We start from the raw sequence: 19,482 nt of genomic DNA on the forward strand, positions 1-19,482 counted from the left end.
TCCAAACTCACAAAGACACAGAGGAGGAGGAACTATCCAACATCCAGGGAGAGAGAACGAGTAACCTCAGTCGAACACGGTCAGAAAGAGGAGGTGGAAGAGACATTAGATAGAGGAGGAGGATACCCCAGAGGCCATTCCTCCTGTTCATGTGAGCAAGAAAGAGCAGAAGGCTTCTGATCAGCCGAATGGCAGGCAGAGGGAGAGGTCATAGTGATTCACACCCACAGAGAGAAAGACAACCCACAACCTCTTGGTTGAGATGAACCACACAGAGGTAGAGGCAGAGGGCCTTCAGGGCTAGCCAGTCAGCCTGCCTGCTCTGATCCTCAAGTCAATTGTATTTAAATTCATGTTCATTAAAGATTTTTATTCAAGAATTGAAAAGTCCCATTTACTTAATGATCATATTTCACTGTCTTCAACCCTCAAGAACCAGGGTGAGTGTGGGTCACCCTTTTACTGGGTAAACACAACTTGCATATCGTCAAAAACTAGGCCGAAACGTTAATCTTTTAACCTTGCCTGAATAAAACAATGCATTTTTTTTATAGTGAGCAAGAGTTGGGCTTTTTCCTTTTCTATGATGATTAAAATGTTTGGTTGCACCTCAACTCAACGTTAGTTGAGCGCCCTCTGTTTTTTTTGTTGTCAAATAATACATATTTTTTTTAAATATACAAAGTAAATTATTAAAAGCATTAAAATAGGGATGTTTCCCACTTATTTACACAACCTACTCCACACTTGCAAAGTGAAAGTTTATAGAAAAGTTCTGAAATTAAGTAGTAAACAGAAGAAAAGCAGAATTGAGTCCAATTATAATGCGAATAATTTAATGGTCTATGGTTCAACCCATTTCTGAAGGTCTGATGAATAATTCATATTGTTCGTCCTATTCATTGTGGCAGGCGCAGCAGCACACTGCCCTCCAAAGCCTGCAAAAGAATCACCGGACTGCCCCTTTCCTAGCTCTGCATGGAACATCCAGTGTCACGTCCTTGGTGACGTGTGGGGTGACATCCGGGATGACCACAGCAACATCCTCTGGAAAGGGAAAAAAGAGGACCAGAATGTAAACAAATGCAAACCGTAGCTTCTAAACACTGGCCAGTTGAAAGGTTCTACTAAGATGTCATGACAAATGGCACCTGTCAGAGTGCTCTCTAAGTGTTACTCACCTGCTTGGATGTCAGCTGGCAGAGTGGCGAAGACGGCCAACGTGAGAGTCCTTTCTTCAGGTGTGACGTCCACAACCTCCAAGAGGGAAGAGATGGGCTCTGCCTCTGTATTAGGGGTGATGTCCACAACATTCAGGTGGGAAGAAGCCGGATCTGCCTCTGTGTTAGGGGTGATGTCTTGAACCTCCAGGTGGGAAGAAGCCAGGTCTGCCTCTGTGTTAGAGGTGATGTCCACAACTGTCAGGTGGGAAGAACCTGGGTCTGCCTCCGTGTTACTGGTGATGTCTACAACATTCAGTTGGAAAGAAGCCGGATCTGCCTCTGTGTTAGGGGTGATGTCTACAACCTTCAGTTGGGAAGAAGCCGGATCTGCCTCTGTCTTACGGGTGATGTCCACAACCTCCAGGTGGGAAGAATCCTGATCTGCCTCTCTGTTAAGGGTGATGTCCACAACCTCCAGGTGGGAAGAAGCCGGGTCTGTGTTATGGGTGACAACAACAATCCTGATGAGCTCTACTACTACAAGGCAGCAAGATGTCATCAGAACAGGCGTCTGTCAGAGTGCTCTCTATCATTGCCACTCACTTGCTTGGATGTCAGCTGGTAGTGTGGTGGAAACGGCCACCGCGAGAACAGGGGGAACTGGTAGGGTGGCTGCAGGGGGCTGGAAGCAGCTCTGCACCTCGTCCACCACAAAGGCACAGACAGAGCTCATATAAAAAGGGCTCTGCAGGTCATCGGTGGAGAAGGACTGACTGATTCTCCCAAGGATCGACTGCACAGAGTCAAAAGCAGCAGCCCGGGAGAAAGGGATGTGAGGGGAAGGGTCCATTAACATGCAGGATAGCTTCTCCACTACGGCCGCCACCATGCCCACGGCAATCCCGCTTATTAGGATTGGGTGCTCTGAATGGCCTTCCTCTGGCTGAAGCCACAGGGCCAGGAGGAGCCTGGGCACCACCTCCACCACCACCTGAGATGGGCTGAGCAGGTTGCTATGGGGCTCATTGGACTGCTCGCCCAGAATGCTCCTCACAGCTCTTTCCACGACGCTGTGGACCTTAGGATCGCTGAAATCAACAAAAAGGAGAAGACAAAGCTAAACGATGTGCAATGTGCTCACAGAGAACACTGTCTTCTGCTGTGCTAACTCGTTGTTGAAAGGCTAGTAAAGAGCTCACTAACTTGTAGTATGTCTCTAACTCTCATTCTATTACCAGCCGAGCGAGGTTGTTTCCTTCCTCCAGGGTTTCCTTCCACACCCTTCAAATAAAACACAGAGTAATTCAACTTTCCTGGCTTCTGATTTTGCTGTTGTTTATTTTACCCACACCTCCTGGAGTGCTGCTGTTGGCAGGGAATGGCAGTGAAGGTGAGTGCTGACGTGGTACTCACCTCTCCCTAAGGGATTTTTTGCCCTGAGACACCAGCCAGTTGCTCATGTGCTCCGTTGTGACATGGGGCGGGACCTTGCCTTGACTCTGGAGCAGCAGATCGTGGACCATGAGCTTCTTCTGCAAGATGAGGTAAGGTGTGAGACCGTGCCACGAAATACCATATCATGTGCTTTCAGAAGGGCCTCACGCAATATTTCACAACTGCTCATGCCTCACAATTTGCAAGTGATATTAAGAACTCTTATGATCACCTTCTCTAAACTGTCTTGAAATACAACTCTCTTTCTGTTGTTTATGTTTTTGTGGGATGAATCTTACCTGTTTATTGTAATATTTTCCTTCCAGCAGGCCTGCAGAGTCTGAAAATTAAGGCTGCTCCTACAGAATTCCTTTGAAGATAATGAAAATAATGATGCTTTGTTATGCACATTATGCACAGGCATTTACAGTATGCTAAAATTAATTTCTCCTAAGATTACCTTTGTGGGACCATAAGTGAACTCCGGAATGCACCAAACCCTATCCATGGTAAGATGAGGAAGAAATGCAGCGCTATAGATACACGGGATGCTCTAGAGATAACAGGAATTACTTAAAGTCGCGAATGATCAATGACTGTGGAGTCGTCCAATATGCTGCACTTAGAATTGAGTTGTAGGCGATGTTTGGCGCAAAATAGAATGTTTACATTCTATTGCCATGGAGAAATGGAATGTGTAAAACCTGTATGAATGGGTATGCTTCTATGTCTTTTATTCGTGAAAGATTAAACTCTTTATTATGTCATAATGTGTTTTTGAGGACGTGGGAGCCCGTCCCGATTCATAACGCGATTATCCAGGTGCATGTTGGTTAGACCTACTAATCCAACCTTGGTTTACAAGTTAAATACATTGTTTATATATGCCTATACAAATCTATCGACCACATCCATTTAAAGCAATGATTGTCAATTGAAAATGTAGTTGTTGTGTTCTCCTGTTGTGCGCCTTGAATGTCAGTCCCCTTAAACACATTATTCCAATATTTCCGAGCTCTGAATTGACACAATGAACACTTTTGCAAAGATAGTCGGTTAAAAATAAGAGTATGAATGACAATAAACGTATGACTTGGATTGTATGCATAATAGTGTAGTAACCAATATCGCTCAGCGTGGGAACTTTTGGTGTTGGAAAGTGTCCGTTATAAGTCTCCATGACACGTCTTCGTTGTCTTGTTGGTAATAGTAAAACTGCACGACAGTCCGCATTGTAATGGTCTAACAGGTGTTTTTCATTTTGTTTCTCACATTAAACAGACATTTGAGAACGGAATTGCTTACAGTTGTACCTACGACCTCAACACCCAATCTACTCACGCACAAATACTCACATTCAGACTCATCAGCTGTCCTTCTCTCCCCTTACCTTCTTTGGACTCTATTTTTTACATTTGTCAGAGGAAATCACAACTTTCGTGGGATTGCTTTGTGCACTGACTTTACTGAACTCTGGAGAAAACGAACATTGCCGCTGGGTGAGGACATCTGACAATGTGCTCTCCCGTCCATTAGACATTTTGTCTGCAGGAACTCGCTCTTTTTCACTCGGTCCACTCGTCCAAGTGGCAATGTATTTGTGGCATGATGTGAACAGTACGAATTTGTGTCACTACCAAGGTCTAATGGTTTTAAATGACTGTTTTGTATTGTCTGGAAACTCACTTGTAGAATTCGCTTGCGGTAGGTCTCTTAAAAAAAAGAAGCCGTACAATGTTATTAAACCGAGGTGCCTAGTTATTCTTCTTTTGTTGATATCAGGTAACGTGCAACCTAACCCTGGCCCTGATATACAATGTCTCCAAACCCCCTATGATTTTAAATCAAGATCTGGTTTTGGTATTGTTGATAATTTACTTACAGGAGAGTGAGACCAAATCATGGACGCTGGACAGAGTGGATTTCAGTTGTAACAAAAAGGCAGTTTATTGAGTCAAAATATATCTTGTCCTGCAGTTTTAATGTGCACGGACCTGATTCATATAACTCAAAATGGAGTTAGCTGAAAAAGGTCTTAGACAAAGGTTACAACAGTTTTTATACATAGAATAATGTAGGTGGAGTCTTGTCGTGGTGGTCTTCTGACTGGTCCCGAAGGGTTGGAGGCGGACCTGCTCCAGCCAGAGCAGGAGCCCCTATGGTGCACAGCAGAGCCTTCTGCTCTGGGCACCCGACCAGTAGAGGGGGGATGGAGTGTGTGTGTTTATGCAAGAAGGTATTTGTGTGTCAGGGGATCGTGAGGTAGGGACTGAAACTGGCAGTTTATGGCTGGGGGTAGGGTGCTTCCTGTTCGAACAGGGGTGCGTGCAATGACTTGAGTCAAGCGGATAAGTATTTTTCATTTAAATGTACGCAGCCTGTTGTCAAACATTGAAGGGGTTAGGATTTGGGCTAAATCAACTGATGCTGATGTAATTGTGCTTTCTGAAACCTGGCTCAGCAAGTCTGTTTTTGATAAATGTATAAGTGGTTACAATGTTTATCGCACTGATCAGGTTAAGAAATGTGGGGGTGTGGCTATTTATGTAAAAACCACATTCCCTGTAAGCGTGGCAAAGTCTGAAACTATATGTTAACAGTTGGAATTTCTTGCTTTGAATATTGAGGTTTCAAAGGGTCTCTCTATAACTGTGATTGGCTGTTATAGACCCCCCTGTGCTCTTGGTGATGCATTTTCTTCTTTGACTCACCTTATGTCTAAACTTCTTTACAGTGAAATTATCTTGATTGGTGATCTCAACTGGTGTTTGTTAAAGCCTGTGTCTGATGATTTAAAAATGTTTTGTAATTCTATGAATCTTACCCAATTGATTAACTCACCCACTCGCCCAAATCTTAAATGCCCAGATCAATCTTCCCTGATTGATTTGATATTGACAAATGTTCCACATAAATATTCTGCGGTTGGTGTTTTTTGTAATGATGTAAGTGACCATTGTGCTGTTGTTGTTGTTAGAAATACTAAGGTTCCTAAAACAAACCCACGTTTTATTCGTAAGAGAAATTTGAAGTGTTTTAATGAGCAGGCTTTCTGTCATGATTTGTTTTATTTTGACTGGAGCAGATTGAGTTTATCCCTGATGTGGAAACTGCTGGGAAATTCTTTCATGGTGGTTTTTTCCAAATAGTAAACAAACATGCCCCATTCCGCAGGTTCAGGGTTAAAGGGCGGGTTAATCCATGGTTTTCTTCTGAGCTGTCTTGTATTATTCACAACCGTAATCTAGCCTGGGCTAAAGTAAGGAAATCATGTTCTGATGCTGATTGGCTTATTTTTAGGCAGTTATGAAACAAGTGTTATTTTCTTCTCAGGAAGGCTAAATCTGAATATTTGATGTCTGTTACCACTGATAACCTGAATGACCCTGTCACGTCCTGACCTTAGTTCCTTTTTTTATGTCTCTATTTTAGTTTGGTCAGGGCATGAGTTGGGGTGGGCATTCTATGTTTTGTTCTGTGTGTTAGATTTCTATGTGTTTGGCCTGGTATGGTTCCCAATCAGAGGCAGCTGTCAATCGTTGTCTCTGATTGAGAACCATACTTAGGCAGCCTGTTTTCCCACTATGGGTTGTGGGTAGTTGTTTTCTGTTTTGTGTGTATTGCACCTTGCAGAACTGTTCGTTTGTTGTGTTGTTGTTTTTGTTCAAGTATTCGTATTTACTAAAAGTATTATGAATACTTACCACGCTGCACCTTGGTCCTCTTCTCCTTCTCCCGACGACAATCGTTACAGAACCTAGAATGTTTTGGGAGGTTATTAAGTCTATGTCTGGTAACAGTAATGTTAATTAATTACCGTCATGTTTTTTGAAGGACTCTGTTGCTGTATATGACAAAACTAAATAGTTTCAATGACTTACTTTGTATCATCTGGTGGGCTGTTTGATTCAGTGTCCTCTGTCTCTCTACAACCCTGTGTGGAAGAACCAGTGAGAGCGGGTCAAACTTTTAGCTTTTTGCCATTCTCAGTGCAGGTGGTACTTTAAGCCCTGAAATCCTTAAATCAGAGAAAGCCTGCAGGTCCTGATCTTTTGGATCCCTTCTTTTTAAATCTGGCAGCTGATTTCATAGCTGAACCACTTACATATCTGTTCAATCTAACCCTGGAATGTAATGAAATTCCAAAGATCTTGAAATCAGCATTTGTCCTACCACTTTTAAAAGGGAGAGATCCAACTATTTTAAATAATTATAGGCCAATCTCAAAGCTGTCACCCCTGGTGAAAATACTTGAAACCCTTGTGAGTGAACAGCTAAATTAGTTTTTATTTTCTAACTCTATTGTATTAATGTACCAATCGGGCTTCAGGAAGAAGCATAGCACAATTACAGCAGCCATGAAGGTTGTAAATTATACCACTGAAGCCCTTGACAAAAAACAGCACTGTGTCTGTCTCACTTTTTATTTATTTCTCTAAGGCTTTTGATACAGTTGATCATGCTATACTAAGGCAGAGATTGTCGAGTGTAGGTCTTTCAGAGCATGCAGTTGCATGGTTTGCTAACTATCTGTCTGATAGAACTCAGTGCTCTCAATTTGATGGGCTTATGTCTGTTAAATTGTCTGTCTTTAATGGTGTGCCCCAAGGCTCTTTTCCTGGTCCTCTCTTATTCACTATTTATATAAATGATTTAGACAAAAATGTCCAAAATGCACAACTTCATTTTTATGCTGATGATACTGTTATTTACTGTTGTGCCTCATCTCTTTCAAAAGCTTCCCAGAACTTGCAAACTGCTTTTTATACTGTTCAACATACCTTGTGTCAATTGAAGCTTATCCTCAATACTGACTAAACTAATGGTGTTTTCTAAAGCAAGAAATAGACCTCTGAACCTTTCAACTATTACTACCTGTCAGGGCAAGGAGATTGAAGTTGTAACCTCATACAAATAACTTGGAATTTTAATTGATGATGGCCTCTCTTTTAAATTGTTATTCAACAACTTGAAGCTGAAATTGGGATTTTATTTTAGGAATAAGGCCTGTTTTTCTGTTGAAGCCAGGAGGAGGCTAGTAATAAGCTACATTTATGCCTTTACTAGACTATGGGGATATTTTATATATGAATGCTTCCGCTCAGTGTTTGAGATCAATTGACACCCTTTACCATGGCACTGTGAGATTTATTTTAAACTGCAAAACCCTTACCCACCACTGCACTTTGTATAACAGGGTTGGCCGGCCTTCTCTAGTCACTCGTAGGCTCAGTCACTGGTATACTTTTATTTACATAGCCATTTTGGATTTACTACCTTTTTATTTGGGCATTTTTATTGTTCAGAAATGTGGTGGGTACTCTCTTCGTTCGCTGGACTTTATCCTGCTAACTGTTCCAAATGTCCAAACGGAATTTGGTAAAAGGGCTTTTATGTCCTCTGTGTCATCGTCTTGGAACGCCTTACAAAATACTTTTAAACTGGAAGAACCTGTCCCGATTGGTATTTTTAAATCACTGATGAATGATCTTGAGACTGATTCCCCGACCTGTCAATGTTTTTAATTTGCTGTTTTTGATTTTGTTATAATCTTGTGAATTATATGGTTTTTACTAGATTACTTGTAGTTTTTCATGTTGTTTGTCTGTAATTTTTGTAATGACTTGGTTGCTGCCTATCTTGGCCAGGACGCTCTTGAAAAAAAGATTTAAAATCTCAATGAGCCCTTCCTGGTTAAATAAAATAAATAATGCACAGACACACTAAAGCTCTACAGTGTAGTTTGAGTAGTCAGTTTCAATTATTTGCAGATGTATTCCCTATTATTTACAAATTGAAAGATGTAACATTTTAAATGAATGTGGCAGAACAGTTTAGCATAGAGTTCAGTCTTTTTTCCTCCTTGGCCTCGTTTTTCATTACATGGGATTTCCCCAGTGCCAACTTCACATGAGATGGCCGCTGTCTACTGTCATGTGGTGCTGGATGACAGATATCGCTTTGCCAATATCGCTGCTGTCCAAAGTCCTGAAATACACAATCTCTCCAGTTTTTTTTTTGCATTCCTTGTAGCGTGTATTTTACTGGAGTATGATCAGATTGCTTTGTTTAAACCAGAATGAAGATTTGGTCTGAGAAACTATGCCGATTATAGCATGATTGCTATTTTTTATACTTTTTAAATAAGGCAATGTTTATATGACCCCCTTTCAAAGAGTCGCTCATTAATCACTTTCTTGCAGATATACAGTGCCTTCAGAAAGTATACCCCTTAATTTATTCCTAATTTTGTTTTCTTACAGCCTGAATTCCAAATGGATTAAATTATAGTTTTTTATCATCTCACCCAGCTGCAGACAATACCCCATAATGACAAAGTGAAAATATGTTTTTAATTTTTTCTCAATTGTATTAAATTAAATACAGAAATATCTCATTTACAATATTCACACAGTATTCACATTTAAGTATTCACAATACATGTTAGAATAACCTTTGGCAGCGATTAAAGCTCTGAGTCTTTCTGGGTAAGTCTCCAAAAGCTTTGCACCCTTGGATTGTACCATATTTGCAATATCACAATATATACAGTACCAGTCAAAAGTCTGGACACACCTACTCATTTAAGGGTTTTTCTTTCTTTTTACAATTTTTTACATTTTAGAATAATAGTGAAGACATCAAAACTATGAAATAGCACAATTGTAATCATGTAGTAAGAAAAAAGTGTTAAACAAATCCAAATATAGATTCTTCGAAGTAGCCATCCTTTTCCTTGACCACTTTGCACACTCTTGGCATTCTCTCAACCCTTTTCATGGGGTAGTCACCTGGAATGTTTTTCAATTAACAGGTGTACCTTCTTAAAAGTTCATTTGTGGAATTTCATTCCTTCTTAAAGCGTTTGAGCCAATAGGTTGTGTTGAGACAACCCTATTTGGTAAAAGACCAAGTCCATATTATGCCAAGAATAGCTCAAATAAGCAAAGAGAAACAACAGTCCAACGTTACTTAAGACATGAATGTCAGTCAATATGGAACATTTCAAGAACTTTGAAAGTTTCTTCTAGTGCAGTCGCAAAAACCATGAAGTGCTATGATGAAACTAGCTCTCATGAGGAAGACCCAGAGTAACCTCTGCTGCAGAGGATAAGTTCAGTAGAGTTAACTGCACCTCAGATTGGAGCCCAAATAAATGTTTCACAGAGTTCAAGAAACACACATCTCAACATACACTGTTCAGAGGAGACTGCGTGAATCAGGCCTTCATGGTCAAATTGCTCCATTGAAACCACTACTAAAGGACGCACACCAATAATAAGAAGAGACTTGCTTGGGCGAAGAAACACGAGCAATGGACCTTAGACTGGTGGAAATCTGTACTTTGGTCTTATGAGTCAAAAGTTTTGCCTTTCAATGTGTGTGTAAAGAATCCAGGGTGTTTAGTTGTGTCACGACTTGTGCTGCTCACCAAGGAACGATGGGAGAGAGGGGGTTCTCCCACACCTCCATCAACTTCACCCCAACCAACACCACGACCCACACCGCTGTCCACTCCTCCGTCACCTGGACTTCAGGACCCTGGCTGCCAGCGTGGGATGGAATGAGAGGGCCCTGCAGGGACACCACCCTTACCCTCGACCAGCTGGATAACCTGTTGGCCACCCGCGGACGTCCAGATCGGGGTCCGTCCATTCCATTCCCCAGCACCTCCAATCCTACACTGTACTTTTGGTAATACTTTGTGAGTAGGCAACAAATACAATCATCTTAAATTGACATGTTGAATTTCTTTGCCATAGTAAATTGTATATTGCGCAAATTTCCCTAATGCGGACAGTGTGTGTTACTAACTTATACAAGCTTGCATTTTCACCCTATAAATCTTAGTGGAATTACACAAAATGTTAACCTCAAACAAAAGCATGGGATTTGTTGTCTACAGTGGCTACAGCAGAGAACTGGAAGGAAAGGCGGCCAAAGGAGGTGTTGGCTTTGGGGATGACCAGTGAGATATACCTGCTGGAGCGCGTACTACGGGAGATAAGGCGGAGCTTTACCTAGCATAGACTAAAAAGATGACCTGGAGCCAGTGGGTCTGGCGACGAATATGTAGCGAGAGCCAGCCGACTAGAGCATACAGGTCGTAGTGGCCATATCAATACAATTGAGCCTTTCTTTACACTGTTCTAATGAAAGTAAATTTCCATAATATCATCTAGCTTCCATAAACGTCGAACAAGGATTGAACCCATGTGCTTCAGTTTACAAAAACAGATGACTTAGCACATCTATTTCCTTCTTAAAATGTCAACATTCTGGAAAGTAGAGTTGTGCAAAAGCTAATTTCACAACTAAATATACTCATCAGAGAATTTGGGGATTAACTTCAGAGCGCATGCATTTCAAGTATTAGCTCTACCGTAGAGGCACATCCCCTTACTATATAATGGCAGGGTTGCCATTTTGAGAAAATGTTTTTTGTTTCAAAGTCCTCCAGTGAAAGAACCTTCCCATGGTACCAGCTATCTTTCAGTAAGGCAAAGATGGGATTTGAACCCATGATCTTCGGTTTACAAGACCGACGCCTTACCGCTTGGCCACCATGCCACTCTATGCTGCAAGATATTTATCAACATTCTGGAAAGTAGTAGTTGTGTAATGTGAATTTGGCACACAAATAACATCTCTGTTTCCTGTGAGAATTTTAACATTCTGAAAAGTAGGAGTTGTGTAATGTGAATTTGGCACACAAATACTCAGTGAACCTTGGGATTGAACCATGGACGTCATACTAAAATAGCATGCACTCCCCCTCTGAGCTTCGATCCCATTTTATTTGCAGATAAAATGCAATATTAATACAATGTACTTTTTATATACACCACTCCATTGAAGCTACAGTGAAATGATAGCAGCAATTCTAAATACAAGCAAGTATGGACATCTAACCCATGAACTTCAGTTTTTGAAAATGATGCAATTGAAGTTGGTGTAACAGTACTCGTCTTGCGTTGTGTACAATCAGTCATCGACACAGAACTCCAACATGTAGCACCAGTCATGTAGCTTTATTCGCTGGTTTGGTGCTTGTTCACTGGGCTAGTTACCAAAATAATACAATTACAATATACAATATAATATCTTTAACAATGTACCTGATAAGAACGACACAAAATTGCACGTCATGCAATGCACGTCTCACCCTCCAACTCTGCACTCACGCACTGTACAAAATATATGAACCCCCCACCAGACACAGTAAGTTGCTAGCTAATACTGGCGGGAATTCTCTACAACAAAATGCACAACAAATATTCTAAAAAAACGCTGCATCTTATGTGTGATGTTCGAATAACATTTACAAACAATTTGATATAAATTGTACATTTAAATCATCACTTGAGAGTGTAAAAATAACTTTTGATGTACAGTGCTTTGCAACCAACAACTTACCGCTGGTTTGGTGCTTGTTCACTGGGACGATTCTAACTGGAACATCCCCCCTCGTAAGCAAGCTTCGCAAACCAGCCAATAAGATGCCATGTTGAGTAGGTGAAGGCAAAACAAACTCAAACCAAAAACCCATTGGCTTAACAATAAAGTGGCAAGGGGAATCACCAATATAACCCTGTTACATTGGCAACCATGCCACTTCTGTTCCATAAATGTACGAACAGGGATTGAACGCACGTTCTTCAGATTACAAGAGCAAATTATTTAGCACATCTCTGTTTCCTGCTGAGAATTTCAACATTCTGGAAAGTAGGAGATGGGCCATTGCAAAAATTTCAATGGAGAAGCTGGGGATTGAACCCAGGACCTCATCCATGCGAAGCATGCACTCTCCCACTGAGCTACAACCCCTTTCTGGGAAATAAAAAAATGTTTCTTTTTTTTTTATTTCACCTATAATTAACCAGGTAAGCTAGTTGAGAACAAGTTCTCATACACAACTGCGACCTGGCCAAGATAAAGCAAAGCAGTGCAACACAAACAACAACACAGAGTTACACATGGAACAAACAAGCGCACAGTCAATAACAAAATAGAAGGGGACATTTTTTAAAAAGGCAATAATAGGCCATAGTAGCGAAGTAATCACATTTTAGCAAATGAACACTGGAGTGATAGATGAGCAGATGATGATGTGCAAGTAGAAATACTGGTGTGCAAAAGTGCAGAAAGTATATAAAAACAACATGGCGATGAGGTAGGTAGATTAGGTGGGCTATTTACAGATGGGCAATGTACAGCTGCAGCGATCGGTTAGCTGCTCAGATAGCTGATGTTTAAAGTTAGCAGTGTTGCCAACTCCTCAGTAAGGAAAGTAGCTATTGGCTGTCCTAAAAGACGCTAGAAGTCGCTACATGACGTCATCACCTAATTTGCATAATTGGCCATGATCATGTAATTGTGATGGACGCTGTTGGAGAGAGGAATAACTCCGTGGGAGAGACAAGAAGTGAGTAAAAAACACCCTAAATATGTTTAGAACTACAAATTAACTTTCTTCTGTCGATTCTTCTTTTTTTTTATGTCACAATTCCAACCCTCCTCCTTTATCCGGGCTTGGGACCAACAAAAGTGACCCAAAAGAGACACTCTGGCGGAGCAACTTAGTTTTTAATTGTATTTTTAAATGTATTTTTTTGTTTTTCAGTTTAGTTTTCTTAATTTGGTTTGGTTTTTAACCTTATGGTCCACTTAGGAGCCTACAACAAGTCACAGTAAAACATTAACATTTTAACCATAACATTTAAAATTTAAAAAAATCTATACAAGTCTACATTAACAATCTAAATGTACCAAAAAGAGACAATAGAAAAAACTTTCAATGGCAATGTGAGAAAATGATGGGAACTAGTCTGGCCCTAATTCAGATTAATTGTGTTTTTTTTAAGTAGGCCAGGGCGGGATCAGCCAGCGGCGGCTTCTCACATGCGGGATTGATTTGCAGTCTGGAAGCGGAGGGGTGAACATCTCCTGCTCTGACTGCAGCTGGAAGGGACTGCTGCGCGAGGACTAAGCCGCTTGTTAGTGCTTTGATAAGGCGGAGCTTTACCTAGCATAGACTTACAGATGACCTGGAGCCAGTGGTTCTGGCGACGAATATGTAGCGAGGGCCAGCCGACTAGAGCATACAGGTCGCAGTGGCCCTATCAAGACAATTGACCTTTTCTTTACACTGTTGTGATGAAAGTAAATTTCCATAATATCAGCTATCTACCATAAACGTCGAACAGGGATTGAACCCATGTGCTCCAGTTAACAAAAACAGATGACTTTGCACATCTATTTCATTCTTAGAATGTCAACATTGTGGAAAGTGGGAGTTGTGCAAAAGCTAATTTAACAAGTGAATACTCTCACAAGACAAGTTGGGGAATACTGTAGGACAGCAAACATGTAAAGTGGCTCTATCGTAGAGATACTTCCCCTTAATATAATAGTTGTGTTCAAATATTGATACAACATGACTTTTCTACAAAGTCCCCCAATGAATGAACATTTCCAGGGAAATTGAAGTCTTTTCTATAGAGGCACGGATGGGATTTGAACCCATGATCTTCGGTTTACGAGACCGACGCCTTACCACTTGGCCACCATGCCACCCTATGCTATATATATACATCAACATTCTGGAAAGTAGTAGTTGTGCAAATGTGAATTTGGCACACAAACTCAGAGGAGAAAGGACCTCATATATAGCATGCACTCCCCCTCTGAGCTTCCATCCCATTTCATTTGCAGATAAAACGCAATATCAATACAATGTACTTTATATATACACCACTCCATTGAAACTACAATGAAATGATAGCAGCAATTCTTAAAACAGGTACGGACAGGGATCGAAAACATGAACTTCAGTTTTTGAAAATGATGCCATAAAAGTTGGCAACCATGCCACTTCTGTTCTATAAATGTACTAACAGGGATTGAAAACATGTTCTTCAGATTACAAGACCAAATGATTTAGCACATCTCTGTTTCCTGCTTAGAATTTCAACATTCTGGAAAGTAGAAGTTGGGTCTTTGCAAAAAAAAACATGGAGAAGCTAAGGATTGAACCCAGGACCTCATACATGCAAAGCATGCGCTCTACCACTAAGCTTCAACCCCTTTCTTAGGAAAAAAAAAATGGTTTCTTATTTTTTTAAATTTCTCCTTTATTATACCAGGTAAGCCAGTTAAGAACAAGTTCTCATACACAACTGCGACCTGGCCAAGATAAAACAAAGCAGTGCAACACAAACAACAACACAGAGTTACACATGGAACAAACAAGCACACAGTCAATAACAAAATAGAAGGGGACATTTTTTAAAAAGGCAATAAATAGGCCATAGTAGCGAAGTAATCACATTTTAGCAAATGAACACTGGAGTGATAGATGAGCAGATGATGATGTGCAAGTAGAAATACTGGTGTGCAAAAGTGCAGAAAGTAAATAAAAACAACATGGCGATGAGGTAGGTAGATTGGGTGGGCTATTTACAGATGGGCAATGTACAGCTGCAGCGATCGGTTAGCTGCTCAGATAGCTGATGTTTAAAGTTAGCAGTGTTGCCAACTCCTCAGTAAGGAAAGTAGCTATTGGCTGTCCTAAAAGACGCTAGAAGTCGCTACATGACGTCATCACCTAATTTGCATAATTGGCCATGATCATGTAATTGTGATGGACGCTGTTGGAGAGAGGAATAACTCCGTGGGAGAGACAAGAAGTGAGTAAAAAACACCCTAAATATGTTTAGAACTACAAATTAACTTTCTTCTGTCGATTCTTCTTTTTTTTATGTCACAATTCCAACCCTCCTCCTTTATCCGGGCTTGGGACCAACAAAAGTGACCCAAAAGAGACACTCTGGCGGAGCAACTTAGTTTTTAATTGTATTTTTAATTGTATTTTTTTGTTTTTCAGTTTAGTTTTCTTAATTTGGTTTGGTTTTTAACCTTATGGTCCACTTAGGAGCCTACAACAAGTCACAGTAAAACATTAACATTTTAACCATAACATTTAAAATAAAAAAAAATCTATACAAGTCTACATTAACAATCTAAATGGACCAAAAAGAGACAATAGAACAAACTTTCAATGGCAATGTGAGAAAATGATGGGAACTAGTCTGGCCCTAATTCAGATTAATTGTGTTTTTTTTAAGTAGGCCAGGGCGGGATCAGCCAGCGGCGGCTTCCCACATGCGGGATTGATTTGCAGTCTGGAAGCGGAGGGGTGAACATCTCCTGCTCTGACTGCAGCTGGAAGGGACTGCTGCGCGAGGACTAGGCCGCCTATTAGTGCTTTGATAAGGCGGAGCTTTACCTAGCATAGACTTACAGATGACCTGGAGCCAGTGGTTCTGGCGACGAATATGTAGCGAGGGCCAGCCGACTAGAGCATACAGGTCGCAGTGGCCCTATCAAGACAATTGACCTTTTCTTTACACTGTTGTGATGAAAGTAAATTTCCATAATATCAGCTATCTACCATAAACGTCGAACAGGGATTGAACCCATGTGCTCCAGTTAACAAAAACAGATGACTTTGCCCATCTATTTCATTCTTAGAATGTCAACATTGTGGAAAGTGGGAGTTGTGCAAAAGCTAATTTAACAAGTGAATACTCTCACAAGACAAGTTGGGGAATACTGTAGGACAGCAAACATGTAAAGTGGCTCTATCGTAGAGATACTTCTCCTTAATATAATAGTTGTGTTCAAATATTGATACAACATGACTTTTCTACAAAGTCCCCCAATGAATGAAAATTTCCAAGGAAATTGAAGTCTTTTCTATAGAGGCACGGATGGGATTTGAACCCATGATCTTCGGTTTACGAGACCGACGCCTTACCACTTGGCCACCATGCCACCCTATGCTATATCTATACATCAACATTCTGGAAAGTAGTAGTTGTGCAAATGTGAATTTGGCACACAAACTCAGAGGAGAAAGGACCTCATATATAGCATGCACACCCCCTCTGAGCTTCCGTCCCATTTCATTTGCAGATAAAACGCAATATCAATACAATGTACTTTATATATACACCACTCCATTGAAACTACAATGAAATGATAGCAGCAATTCTTAAAACAGGTACGGACAGGGATCGAAAACATGAACTTCAGTTTTTGAAAATGATGCCATAAAAGTTGGCAACCATGCCACTTCTGTTCTATAAATGTACTAACAGGGATTGAAAACATGTTCTTCAGATTACAATACCAAATGATTTAGCACATCTCTGTTTCCTGCTTAGAATTTCAACATTCTGGAAAGTAGAAGTTGGGTCTTTGCAAAAAAAAACATGGAGAAGCTGAGGATTGAACCCAGGACCTCATACATGCAAAGCATGCGCTCTACCACTAAGCTACAACCCCTTTCTTAGGAAAAAAAAAATGGTTTCTTATTTTTTTAAATTTCTCCTTTATTATACCAGGTAAGCCAGTTAAGAACAAGTTCTCATACACAACTGCGACCTGGCCAAGATAAAACAAAGCAGTGCAACACAAACAACAACACAGAGTTACACATGGAACAAACAAGCGCACAGTCAATAACAAAATAGAAGGGGAATTTTTTTTAAAAGGCAATAATAGGCCATAGTAGCGAAGTAATCACATTTTAGCAAATGAACACTGGAGTGATAGATGAGCAGATGATGATGTGCAAGTAGAAATACTGGTGTGCAAAAGTGCAGAAAGTAAATAAAAACAACATGGCGATGAGGTAGGTAGATTGGGTGGGCTATTTACAGATGGGCAATGTACAGCTGCAGCGATCGGTTAGCTGCTCAGATAGCTGATGTTTAAAGTTAGCAGTGTTGCCAAATCCTCAGTAAGGAAAGTAGCTATTGGCTGTCCTAAAAGACGCTACATGACGTCATCACCTAATTTGCATAATTGGCCATGATCATGTAATTGTGATGGACGCTGTTGGAGAGAGGAATAACTCCGTGGGAGAGACAAGAAGTGAGTAAAAAACACCCTAAATATGTTTAGAACTACAAATTAACTTTCTTCTGTCGATTCTTCTTTTTTTTAATGTCACAATTCCAACCCTCCTCCTTTATCCGGGCTTGGGACCAACAAAAGTGACCCAAAAGAGACACTCTGGCGGAGCAACTTAGTTTTTAATTGTATTTTTAAATGTATTTTTTTGTTTTTCAGTTTAGTTTTCTTAATTTGGTTTGGTTTTTAACCTTATGGTCCACTTAGGAGCCTACAACAAGTCACAGTAAAACATTAACATTTTAACCATAACATTTAAAATTTAAAAAAATCTATACAAGTCTACATTAACAATCTAAATGTACCAAAAAGAGACAATAGAAAAAACTTTCAATGGCAATGTGAGAAAATGATGGGAACTAGTCTGGCCCTAATTCAGATTAATTGTGTTTTTTTTAAGTAGGCCAGGGCGGGATCAGCCAGCGGCGGCTTCTCACATGCGGGATTGATTTGCAGTCTGGAAGCGGAGGGGTGAACATCTCCTGCTCTGACTGCAGCTGGAAGGGACTGCTGCGCGAGGACTAAGCCGCTTGTTAGTGCTTTGATAAGGCGGAGCTTTACCTAGCATAGACTTACAGATGACCTGGAGCCAGTGGTTCTGGCGACGAATATGTAGCGAGGGCCAGCCGACTAGAGCATACAGGTCGCAGTGGCCCTATCAAGACAATTGACCTTTTCTTTACACTGTTGTGATGAAAGTAAATTTCCATAATATCAGCTATCTACCATAAACGTCGAACAGGGATTGAACCCATGTGCTCCAGTTAACAAAAACAGATGACTTTGCACATCTATTTCATTCTTAGAATGTCAACATTGTGGAAAGTGGGAGTTGTGCAAAAGCTAATTTAACAAGTGAATACTCTCACAAGACAAGTTGGGGAATACTGTAGGACAGCAAACATGTAAAGTGGCTCTATCGTAGAGATACTTCCCCTTAATATAATAGTTGTGTTCAAATATTGATACAACATGACTTTTCTACAAAGTCCCCCAATGAATGAACATTTCCAGGGAAATTGAAGTCTTTTCTATAGAGGCACGGATGGGATTTGAACCCATGATCTTCGGTTTACGAGACCGACGCCTTACCACTTGGCCACCATGCCCCCTATGCTATATCTATACATCAACATTCTGGAAAGTAGTAGTTGTGCAAATGTGAATTTGGCACACAAACTCAGAGGAGAAAGGACCTCATATATAGCATGCACTCCCCCTCTGAGCTTCCATCCCATTTCATTTGCAGATAAAACGCAATATCAATACAATGTACTTTATATATACACCACTCCATTGAAACTACAATGAAATGATAGCAGCAATTCTTAAAACAGGTACGGACAGGGATCGAAAACATGAACTTCAGTTTTTGAAAATGATGCCATAAAAGTTGGCAACCATGCCACTTCTGTTCTATAAATGTACTAACAGGGATTGAAAACATGTCCTTCAGATTACAATACCAAATGATTTAGCACATCTCTGTTTCCTGCTTAGAATTTCAACATTCTGGAAAGTAGAAGTTGGGTCTTTGCAAAAAAAAACATGGAGAAGCTGAGGATTGAACCCAGGACCTCATACATGCAAAGCATGCGCTCTACCACTAAGCTACAACCCCTTTCTTAGGAAAAAAAAAATGGTTTCTTATTTTTTTAAATTTCTCCTTTATTATACCAGGTAAGCCAGTTAAGAACAAGTTCTCATACACAACTGCGACCTGGCCAAGATAAAACAAAGCAGTGCAACACAAACAACAACACAGAGTTACACATGGAACAAACAAGCGCACAGTCAATAACAAAATAGAAGGGGAATTTTTTTTAAAAGGCAATAATAGGCCATAGTAGCGAAGTAATCACATTTTAGCAAATGAACACTGGAGTGATAGATGAGCAGATGATGA

General features: G+C 40.5%; 7 non-coding genes across 7 annotated transcripts; all 7 read right to left on the bottom strand.

Annotated features, from left to right (window-relative positions):
• Positions 1–11,096: 11,096 nt before the first annotated feature.
• trnat-ugu lies at positions 11,097–11,168 on the bottom strand. Its single transcript has one exon. It is a non-coding gene; the product is annotated as a tRNA-Thr (tRNA).
• A 1,185-nt stretch (positions 11,169–12,353) lies between these two features.
• Positions 12,354–12,425, bottom strand: trnaa-cgc. Its single transcript has one exon. It is a non-coding gene; the product is annotated as a tRNA-Ala (tRNA).
• A 1,674-nt stretch (positions 12,426–14,099) lies between these two features.
• Positions 14,100–14,171, bottom strand: trnat-cgu. Its single transcript has one exon. It is a non-coding gene; the product is annotated as a tRNA-Thr (tRNA).
• A 2,190-nt stretch (positions 14,172–16,361) lies between these two features.
• Positions 16,362–16,433, bottom strand: trnat-cgu. The gene has a single exon. It is a non-coding gene; the product is annotated as a tRNA-Thr (tRNA).
• Positions 16,434–16,874: 441 nt separating this feature from the next.
• trnaa-ugc lies at positions 16,875–16,946 on the bottom strand. The gene has a single exon. It is a non-coding gene; the product is annotated as a tRNA-Ala (tRNA).
• Positions 16,947–18,613: 1,667 nt separating this feature from the next.
• On the bottom strand, positions 18,614–18,685 carry trnat-cgu. The gene has a single exon. It is a non-coding gene; the product is annotated as a tRNA-Thr (tRNA).
• Positions 18,686–19,125: 440 nt separating this feature from the next.
• Positions 19,126–19,197, bottom strand: trnaa-ugc. The gene has a single exon. It is a non-coding gene; the product is annotated as a tRNA-Ala (tRNA).
• Positions 19,198–19,482: the final 285 nt, after the last annotated feature.

The sequence above is a fragment of the Oncorhynchus mykiss genome, chromosome Y (genome assembly GCF_013265735.2).
Source record: "Oncorhynchus mykiss isolate Arlee chromosome Y, USDA_OmykA_1.1, whole genome shotgun sequence".
Lineage (NCBI taxonomy): Eukaryota > Metazoa > Chordata > Actinopteri > Salmoniformes > Salmonidae > Oncorhynchus > Oncorhynchus mykiss.